Raw genomic sequence first — 11,271 nt, forward strand, 5'->3', positions numbered from 1 at the left:
ACTGTGACCACAAAAGTGATGGGTGGAAGGTTTCGAATGAATCTGAACCACTGGTAATTGCTCTGGGCAACCTTCCACACCATCGTTTTTTAACCCGTCTGTGCCATCGCAAAAGGGGTCCAGCCATGTGCAAATCAGTCAGCTGCCGCCACCAATGGTAGCAGCCCAGCCCGAACTGCTAGGCCAGGTCCCCTCTGCACAGAAAACCAAGCAAGCGCAGACATGTTTCGGCCTTGTTGGACCTCCTCAGTGAGGTGCAGCCTGGTCCCCTATGGCGCAGCGAGCAAGGGACCCATGTCTGGGCATACCCTCTCTCACATGGAGAGACAAACTGTGACCACAAAAGTGATGGGTGGAAGGTTTCGAATTAATCTGAACCACTGGTAATTGCTCTTTTGTTTTGCCATTGTCACCCCAAGTGGGACGGGTATGCCCAGACGTGGGTCCCGTACCTGCTGGGCCTAGAGACCCAAGTTACTCCTCACTGATGTCGCCCAACAAGGCTGAAACATGTCTGGGGATGCTTGTGGTCTCCTGCAGAAGGGATGTGACCTAGCAGTTCGGGCTGGACTACCCGTTTGGGGGTGGGGCCAAGCCTGATTTGCATATGGTCTTTCCCCTTCTGTAATGGCTTGGCAGGTGAAGAACGATGGTTTGGAGGGTTGCCCAGAGCAATGCCAGAGGTTAAGATTCATTCTAAACCTTCCAGCCATCAGCTCTTTTGTTTTCCTATTGTCACCCCAAGTGGCACCCAGTGACTGCGAGGATTAAGTTCAAAACCCTTGGCATTGTCCACAAGGCCTTCTGGGGCCTTAGGCCAAAATACCTTCAACTCTCTCTTCCTAAATATCTTCCTTCTCGAGCTCTTCGCTCATCCGCCTCCAACTCCCTCAGGGTCAGCCGCTTCTCCAAGCAACGAGTTGGGGGTAGCTCTCTCTCCGCAGCAGGGGCCTTCCTCTGGAACAGCCTTCCTGCCTCCCTGAAACTTGAGGAGAACCATCTCCGGTTCCGGAAGCACCTCAAAACCTTCCTCTTTGCCTCTGCTTTCTCTCACCCTCTCCCCTGCTAAAATCACTTAAACTGCACTGAATCTGCAACCGAGCGACGCACCGTTCTCGTCCTTGGCCAAGCCACTTTTACCTGCACTGCTTCCCTGGCAACCCCTGACCTGCGGGACTGTCTCTGTATCCCTAAAGCCCCTCCTCCCTAGCACTTGTCTGCATTTACCTTGCACTTCCCACCAGCTGGCCCTTATTATTTATCTTGTATTCTACTTACCCTGTACTGCACTTTTCCCCTCTCCCTTTCCCCCTGCACTTTTCCCTTCCCCTCTACCCTTGCACTTGCGCGCTCTGAATGACACCTGGCCTAGTAGGATCGTTGTCTGTCTCCCCTTGTTCCCCCCCGCCTCATCGCTCCTTGAAACACTTGTATATAGGCGCGTTACAAATGCCATATCATATCATATCATATCATATCATATATGTAGCCCATAGAAGTAGGCAGTTTTAAATTCATTAGAATTGGGGTCAAAAGATACATCAAAGCGAGAAAATGCTCTTTTTAAGTCTTGTAAAAACTGGCGAGGGGATGTATTAGGCCCAGCAGTGATTGTGTACGCAACTTTCTTTGCCTCCTGCAATGACTGGAAAGGAGAAAAATGACGCCTAATCTCTTTTTCAAACTCTGCCCATGTCTAATTCTGCTGTTCATTCAATCCCCTTATGATACTGGCTGTGGGAGCATCTAGAGTTAAATGAAGATACTGCCTCTATTCTTCCTTAGGTATCTAAGGGCTTTAAAAATGTCATGGAATGCTTCTAAGTGATCCTCTATGCAGCATTCCCCTCCCTTTTTAAATGGTTTGATCAGGGCTTTGATGGATTTCATTATTTTTATGGGGCTACTGGTTGCAATGCATGGAATTGCACTACTTGGTGATTCAACCCTGGTTCCAGGTGAATGGGATTGGTGGCGGCCCCCAATGGGTGTATCAAATCCCCCAAGGGCGCTGCAACCAAATTCAGTCACCGGCCCAATCACTGGCGCACTAGCTCTTTGGGTAGAAATAGAATTCACCTCAACTCCATTGAATGTGGTGCCCTGCCGTCTATCCTGGGACCTGGAAATGCATATTTGCTGTTCCAAATCCTTACACTTCTTAAGGAGCCTGTCTGCCTCATTTTGCAAATAGTTGTTTTCATCACTCATTTTATTAATTACCTCCTGCATGTCACACATTTGCATTTGGTATTCATTGAATTCTTTGTTTCTCTTGTCTCTTTCTTGAAACATTTTAACCATTTCCTGTTCTGCATTTTGGAAATCGCTTTCCTTTTCATAATGTTCTTTTTGTAAAATCTGCATTTCTGAAACAATCTCATCTTTATCTTGTCTAATGTGGTCCACCAATGCTTTTAAGTGTACCAATTCTTGTTCACTGTCCTCAAACTGTTTCGTGCTTTTGGACAACTGAATATCAAGATCTCTACATTTTAACTGCATGTCTTTTTGACATCCTTCTAATTCTGCTCTTAACATTTCCTCCTTTTTACTTGCCCCATCTACGTCGGCTTTTAACCTGTTAATCAGCTTAGTATCATTTTCTTGCATTCGCAGGGACCTATTCAAAATAAACCAGGTCTTGGCGCATAGCCGTATCAGACAATATTTCTCTGCATGTTTATCAGTTGCATTTAATAATCTCAGAAGGCAGACCTGAATTATGCTGCCTTCTGCAAAAATGTTGTCTAGTGGTTCTTTCTGCACTTCACCATAAATGCGATCATGCCATTCTGTGGCATTATTCGATGACCACGTCCCATGTGCATATAACTTTGCCTCTAAATATTGCACTAGTTCTGAGAATGTGGCTCCTATTTGGGACATTCTGAAATTTGTTTTAGTGACACACTGCTATTATGAAATGGTTTCCATCTAATGTACAAATGGTAGTGTGAGACACACTTGCCACGCCCAGCAGATGCTCTATGATCACTTTCCCAGCCTGCAACGCACCATAAATATGTTGGATATTTTGTGTAGATTTGGGGTCTGGCAGTATTTTCTTACCGCCAAAAATAATGGTAATTTGGTGATGACTACTCCTTGCATTTAGATTGGGTTTGGCCTTACTTCCTTTCAGTGACCATTCCTTATTACATTATATAGGATCATTTAGTGGTATACATTATTTTTGGTGTTTTAGTAATGAGCATAATTTTTCTGTTTTATTTGTGCCCCAATATTAACAAATATCCTTCCTATTCTTAGACTGTTCGTGTGATCTATAGAGGCCTCGGACCTACATTCAGGAACACCACAGTTTCACATATAGCATTCTCAATAACCTGTGGTATTATCACTAATTTATTTACATTAGTGAACTATGTTTCCATAGGCCTCTTTGCTGGTTCATGTATGCCCAGCAATGTCTATTGTATTAGATTTCACTCAGACACCACACACTGAGTGGAAACACGCACACAGCTATTTATCACTCTTAGTGCTATTATTCCATCTCATTGGGAAACATATTATTCTAAATGCACCAAAAAAAAAAAGCAAAAACACTACACGGTTCGTATACATTACATTTGTATTATAAAACAGTTGCATTTCAAAATAACAACTTACCTTTTTTTATTGCAGTATTCTCTGAAACAAACAGAAGAGAAAAAAAAATACAGCAATAGGACGAAATTCACTTTGCATCATCTTTAACAAACAAAAGAGGAAAAAAACACAGTGATAGAACAACATTCACTTTGCAACATTATAGCGTGGCAATTAAACACAGGGGATTCCCTTCTGCTACTCTCCCTGCCTGATATTTATAGAAGGACATTCATACAGCACACGATAACCTCAATTCACTTTGGATATTTACCAGCTATCTGTAGTTCTCCCACACGCGACCTTCCTTCGTTCGCTTCCGAGGAATGGGCCCAGGGTTGTCCTCGTAATCTTGAAGTTTGAAGGGCACAGCGAGTACATGCAGATCAGTTATCTGCAGTTCTCAAGCCAGTGCTAATTGAGACTGGGAATGTCTCCTCACAGCCCAGTCTCAGATGATCCATGTCAGCAGCTCAGCAGAAAGCAATCTGAACTTTTTTTTGTCAGACACTTCCAGCAAACCTCTGTCTCATCCCCCTCTGCTTACGTGGAATCACTGCAGATACACTGCACCAATCAAATTCAAAAGACCTTATCACCCTACCCTTCCTTCCACAATAGCTCAATTTTTACAGTAAGAAACTGTAGCTAAACTCATTTCCTAGCATGCATATTCTGCTTTCTGCAAACACAGTGAACAAAGAGAGAAGAAAAAAAAAAATCCAAATGCACGTTTAAAATGAATCTCAGAACATGTCTTTCTGCCTTTTTCCACATAGAGATTACATTATAATGTTATTGAGTTAGTACTAGTGTTAGTATGTGTTAATTAAGTTAGTCAATTAGACAGCTAATGTAGTCTCCTGTGAGTGAGGCATTTCAAGTAAGAGAAAAAGAGAAAAAAAATATATTCTGTTCTACTTTTAAACCTGCAGCCTGTCTCCGTTTGAATACCCATATGTTATGCTAGGAACATAGGACTGGCTATATGTGCCACATTATTGCTGGCAATAATGTTATCACATTCAGTGGCGCTATACTCCAAAACACAATAAATTATACTACAACTCGGATAATATAATGCACTGTAAAATTCTCTTGCATACTTTTTCTGATCATATATCCATGATACTTACCCTGAAAGTTGGAGAAGTACGTAAACCCTGACTGCCCTGGAGACTCGCGTCTTGTTCCCTGCTAGATCTGGCATACAATGCTGCCATATCTGAAAAGCTAATCCTTTCATGTGAAACCAATGTTGGCTTGGTCTCGTCATGTGCTGTTTTGTGGGAGGCCTTCAAGTGTGGATCCCTAAAATCGATGATGAGTTGTGTTTCCTGGAGCAGCAATACTCTGTCTGCTCTATTCCTGCTTACCTGGGGGGCATTAATGGATAGCTGCAGGAGCCCCTGTCATTGGCTGACCACAAGGTCTGACTTTTAACTAGACTTGTGTAGGTTCCTAGATATGGTTGCCGGCTAGAGTAATATGGGGGGAAGTAGGTCAGATTTGGATTCACTCTACAATGGCCTCTGACAGTCACTGGTATGCCACTTCCATAATGTAGGTGCCATTTGTCATGACTATTATAGCTCTCTTTATGCTAATCAGGATAGCTCACCTCTTCTTGACATAATTTCTTCTTGATAATGCACCACTGCCATCTCTGTGCCTAGAAGTTATTACTTTCTTGGACTTTTGCAGTTGAAGAAGTGCTTAAAGCTATCACTACCAGTAATGTACCTGCCTCTGATGGGCTTATTGTGGAATTCTACTGGGAGCTTAACATGGCGTTAGCTACACATCTTTTAAAGCTATAGCAGAAATCTCTTGAAGTTGTTTCCCTACCCTTGTCTCTCTGAGAGGCAATAATTAGAATACATGTTAAGCCTAGCAAGTCCTCTACATCTTGTGGTTCCTAGTATCCCCTGTCATAAATGATGATTCTAAGATCGTTACAAGGACCCCTGCATCTAGATTGTTGCCACATATGGCGACTCTAGTTCACCCTCATCAAGCGGGGTTCACGCCTGATAGATTTACAGCATTAAATCTACATGGATTATTTTGTGTTTTGTCCCCATTAGACAAGAGAGCCCAAGATGTTGCTGCTGCACTCCATGCTCAAAAAGCATTCAATTCAGTATCCTGCCCTTTCTTTTTGCAGTCCTTGAATGCTTCGGATGTGTCCTGTACTTGATTAGATGTGTGAAACTTTTGGATTCATCCCCTTTGGCTGAGTACTCACGAATGGTGTTCACTCCTTTTCCTCTGGGTCAGGGCACCCGACAAAAGTGCCCTATCTCTCCTCTTCTTTTTGCTGTAATGGTAGAACTCCTTGACTCACTTATTTGAGCAAGGCAAAGCTTCAAATACAACAAACATCTGGATTTTCTGAAGTCATATGGCACTTAAGTCTGTCACTGTATAATTGTGTTCAATCAAATTCATTCACCCATCTGGTCAGAGCCAGTAGCCAATGGGAGACAGATGCAGGAGCTCATATACTTGATGCGGTCTTGCAACCCTACTGTCTATTAATTTCCAATTTCACCTGATACAATGTATGGTCTTAAACAGACTGCACTTCACACTTTCTATGCTGGCCAGGTTTGACATCAACTATTCTGATGAATGTCCACAATTTTCTGCTCCAGCAGAATAATTCTTGCATGTGATATGGTCCTGTCCCTTAGTTGGTGCTTTCGTGCAAAATAAAGCTAATACCCTATCAGTCAGTATGGATATTCCACGTGACCTATTGCTGTCAAAATACCTACGTGGTGACATCGGTAAAGCTCCTAAAGATATGTGAATGCTGGTTAGCCTTGGTTGTTTTGATTGTGTATTGCTGTTTGCGGATCTACTGGATGTCCGCCCGAGTTCCCTCCATAATGAATGGTTGAGAGACATGTCTTATGTTACTGATGAGGAGGAAATCTATGCAACTATGATCTTCCCTAATCAACAACCAAATGACATTTTGGGCAGGATTTAGAAATGATCTGCATACTTTGTGTTGATGTTTTGTGATTGTTTCTGACTGCTGTGATTAGAATATTTGGGGATGGCTTTTGTTCACTATCCTCCCTATAGAATACTTAAGGGTGAGAAGAAGGACTCTGACACAAAGGTGGCATGTTTGGGGTTATAGACTATAGATTAATGAATAAAGCAAGAGAAAACCTATCTTTCCCTGATCATAAAACTGGTTTCCCTGCATCAACTAAAGATCGAGGGTGCCTGCCAGGATGTCTGTTAAAGTAAAAGTGTCCATCATCCTGTGTCAAGAAAACCCTACTTCTGGCTCTTACACTATAAACTAAGGAATGAAGCAGTTTTGTTCTGGTCCCAGAAGAAGCTCTCCCTTCTTCTGGGTTAAGGTAAAAGTTCCACACAATGTTTCCTTAGGGAACCAGGAGAACCCTTTCCCAGGTCACAACATTCAAAAACTCTGTTTAGTTTGTAGGCCAGGATACTGCCTCCCTTCCCCAGATCACAAAGTTCCAAATAATATTCCAAACAGCCTGGGGGAAATGACTAAGTTCATTCGAAAATAATATTTACTTTCTCTGATGGTCCAGGAGAATGCCTTGCTTCCACAAGCCTGCTGGACCTTCCTCCTGGTCCAAGTTACCAGGAGAATGACTCCCTTCTGGTATCTGTAACACAATATTTTACAACCAGAGGAATGACTCCCTTGCCCTGGTCTTCTCCTGCTTAGGTTTCACATGTGCAATACCCAACTCTGAGTGTTATGAGGCTCCCTGACCCAGATTTCTCTTTTTCTTTGGTTTGGCCCACTTGGTTCACTTCCATGCCAAGTACTGCCACAGGGAAGATGACTCATATGACTCTCTTGGTTTGGGCCCTCAACCCTTTTTCCTCTCCCCTTCTATTTATGTCCCCAAGGCTGCCTCGCTTGCCAAGTACTGACACGATAGTCCTGTTTGTTACATTTGTCCTCTGATTTTGCCTCCTGTACCTTCAAGCCCCCACTGGTCCCTGCGCCTTTCCCGTTACCTTCTGTGTTCCCGGGATGCAGGGCCAGTTCTTCCTGGGGTCTTTCTTCTATTCTGTGTGCAGCGCTGGCATCTCCGTGTCTTAGTGACTTCAACTCGTGGATCTCCTGCCCGGCCATTGGAGCCACGGTCTGGACACTGCCTCATTGGTTCCCATCACCGTTGGCCAGCCTTGCGTTGCCGTCTGGAAGCCGGCGGGCAAAGGAGTCCCTTGTCCTCTTGACTCTGGGAGCAGCCAGCTCTCTGATCCATCCTGGCCTTCTCCGTGTCTCCTTCATGCTTCCCAGGATTCATGATCTTGCGTCCTGGTTGGCTGTGACTACCGGCAGGCAGTCCTTCATTGGTTTTTACTGTGCAAAAGGAACCATGCTTCCACAGAAGTCTATACCACTTCAGTTCCTTCTTGGTATTGCTCTTCATGGTTCCTGTATTCCAACTCGTCCCAGTACTTGGATTAACATGCTCCTGAGGTTCTTCTTCATTCCAGGACCTTGAGGTAATCTACTTTACAGTACACAGGCCTACTGCCTACAAAGAGGTTAGTACAGGAAGGAGAGGCTAGAGTGTGTGGTGGTGTGATGGTCTTATAAGGGCTACACCCTAGATGATTGTCATTCCTAGGGGTCAATCCCTCCCCATGAGATTATCCCACATTGTACCTCCTGCAGGGGACTATCGGGCAGCAGCCTCACCTCCCTGGCCTCATGGAAAGGGGGTTCCTCCCCTGGGGAGAAGTGACGACATCCAGTAATTTGTCAGGTATATCACATTATGGTTCTGTTACTATGCTTATTTACAATCTTGATGGTGCCTTTTAAAATGCTTGACTATACATTTTGAAATGTCCAGCATAAATAAAGGTTATATAAAAATACTGATAAAGCATCCACATTCATAGCAACTTGACCATTAATATGTCAGTCACAATATACCCTCTGAAATCATATCTGCGAACTGCCTCAAATATATATTTTGTATATACTTCTAGAAATCCACTATTGCTAGACGTAAGGATTACTCCTCCCTTTTTAAACAACAAACCCCAAATCTTTCAATGTACAGCGACAAATCAAATCTGCCATGAGGTTTAACTCTACTGTCATTAAGATGTAGACAGGTCATTTATGATGAAATAAGGTTTTTATGTGTGCTTGATTCTGACATCATCAGCATATTGGCTCATTACAAGTATGACGCTGCAGGAAAAAATGGGCGGTAATGGAATTGCTGCCACTTTTTCTGCACTGACATACTAAGATTATGGCCGTGGAGTGGGGAATTTACCTCCAGCATCATGCTGGAGATAAATCCTCCTACATTCCACTGAATATCGGCAAAATTCCGCCAGTGGTAATTTGGCCAAAAAAGCCCCATAGAGTCCAATGGACTCTCATAAAATGGAGATTAACTCTTCCACCACCACTTGTAATCAGGCAGTAATTCCGCCGGACCAAGTGGCGGTAATGGTAATTCCACTGGGCGGTATTCCAGCGGATTTACCACCGGAATACAACCCAACTCCGTAATTAGGCCTGTTGTCTTTGTTCAAGGAATTTGTTGTCTGGATGCTGAAGTCACTCCAGCATGCAGTAGGCCTAATCTAAACCTCATACATATACAGTGACAAGGATGTCAGACAGGTCTGGAGAACGAGTGCAGTTGGAATTATATTCAGATACTCCTGTGATATGTTTTTTATTTACATGTGCATTAAATTCTCCATTTTGTCCATTTTCATCATATTATAATTTAGTTGCATTTCAAGCCAAAGGAAGGGGGCAATCAGGTCAAGGTCAATATGTATTTCATGCTGGATTTGTCTCCAAATACTCTCTTACAAGTTATGTGAAACCTTTGGTCCTGAGAACAGTGGGGCTTCTACTTATGATTTTTGCAAAATAAGTCACCAGTTTTCTTTTGCCCATTTTAGCAATGAATGGGATATCTAGATCTGCCCTGATGTACTGGATAGGGGTTCTGGCTGGAAGAGACAGTATGTACCCTCAGGTCTATCGTGCCACGTCAGGCTTCATGTGGCTCCTACCTCATCACCATTTAAAAGTAAAGGCCACATTTTCATAGTTTAAGCAATAAACATGGTGCTAAGCTAATTCCCCTGTGTTTGTGATCAGAACTTTGCAAGACAGCCACATGCTCTTGTGCTCTATTACCAATGGACTCTTGGGATTTTCCCCCTTCAACAGATTATCAAATATTTCTCAAGAATGTCTTTAATCTCCCCAACTACTTAGATGCTCCTCTATTCTAAAAATCGAGAAGCAGATCATTTTAGCTTTACATAGATTTATTTATAAACCATTGGCAACTGAGTATTTACCAAAACATTCAGTTGAAGCTGAAGACCATTTTTTGTCTCAAACAATAATACTTAAGCAATAAACTATGACGTGAGAGGGCATAACCAGTCAGGTAAAATCCCACGACTCGAGTTACAAGCCAGAGTGAAGCACGCACCTTAAGGTGGACCCCAGTGCCATTACCTCAATGCAGGCATGGGAGGGGTTTGAAGCTATTAGCACCCGGCATGCTTTCTGGGGTGCTAATAGTTTTATTTTGTACATTGCGAAACGGCGCAGTTACCGTTTCTAAATTCTGAAAAAAACTACAAAACAAAATTGATGCCATGGACGTAGGGTGAACACAACTATATGTAATCCCTCTCACTTTCCATGGCAGCCATTGCCATGGCTGGGTAAGGCCGGAACAGTGACTATAATATAGAATGAGGCAATTAAGAGAGAACTGCCTGGATCCTCATTTTAGCCTTTTTAGTTTTGGGTATTAGGTGGCGTTGAAAGCACTACCGATAAAGCCGAAACTATTGTCATTAAAATAAGAGCTTTAACATGAGAGCTTGAAATAGGGGCTTATTTGTTGTAATGCTTTTCAATGCAGGTTGGCATATGAGGATGGATACATGGCAGTTTGACTATGTGTCCCACCCATTTAACACCCATCGCTAAGTGAAATCAATGGGCTTTTCCTAACATTCCCACCTATTTTCGCCCATGACACGCCTCTTTTTGCACTATTTGCATTAATTTCTAGTGTGTGGTTGATTTGTCAGCCATTTTTCCTACCAAAATGGTGCCTACCGTGTTTTAATGTTATTAAAAAATGTTTTTACTTCATTGATGCTTTTAAAAATATTTACTCCATCTTTTCAATTATGTTACATATTTTAATGTATTTTGTATTAATAATAAACAAGTTACTGTTATAAATAGGTTTTTGACAAAATGTCTAAACGTTTCCATCTACTTATTTGTGGGTGCGTGTCTAGTGTGTTCTGATGAAGCAGTACCTGATTGGATATGCAGTGTGATGTCAGTATGATGTGGGTGGTTCTCCAGTCTGTGTGCGTTTATCCAGGGTATACATTTTTTTGTTTTTTTAACTTTAGTGTGTTATTGCTCAAATGTTTACTGTTAGTGGAAAAAGTGATCGGTTCCAAAAAATCTAGTCCTGATAATAATGATTATGCTTGGGACTTTAAATGGGTATAATTTATTTACATGCCTACTTGTATTTACATTTGCATTGCCACTGACAACGTTGTTGAGACCTCAGTTAAATCCCTTCCAGTTCGCCTGCCTCAGCTTTCCATGTAATG

The sequence above is a fragment of the Ambystoma mexicanum genome, chromosome 4q, assembly GCF_040938575.1.
Source record: "Ambystoma mexicanum isolate Mex_15411 chromosome 4q, UKY_AmexF1_1, whole genome shotgun sequence".
Classification (NCBI taxonomy): Eukaryota; Metazoa; Chordata; class Amphibia; order Caudata; family Ambystomatidae; genus Ambystoma; species Ambystoma mexicanum.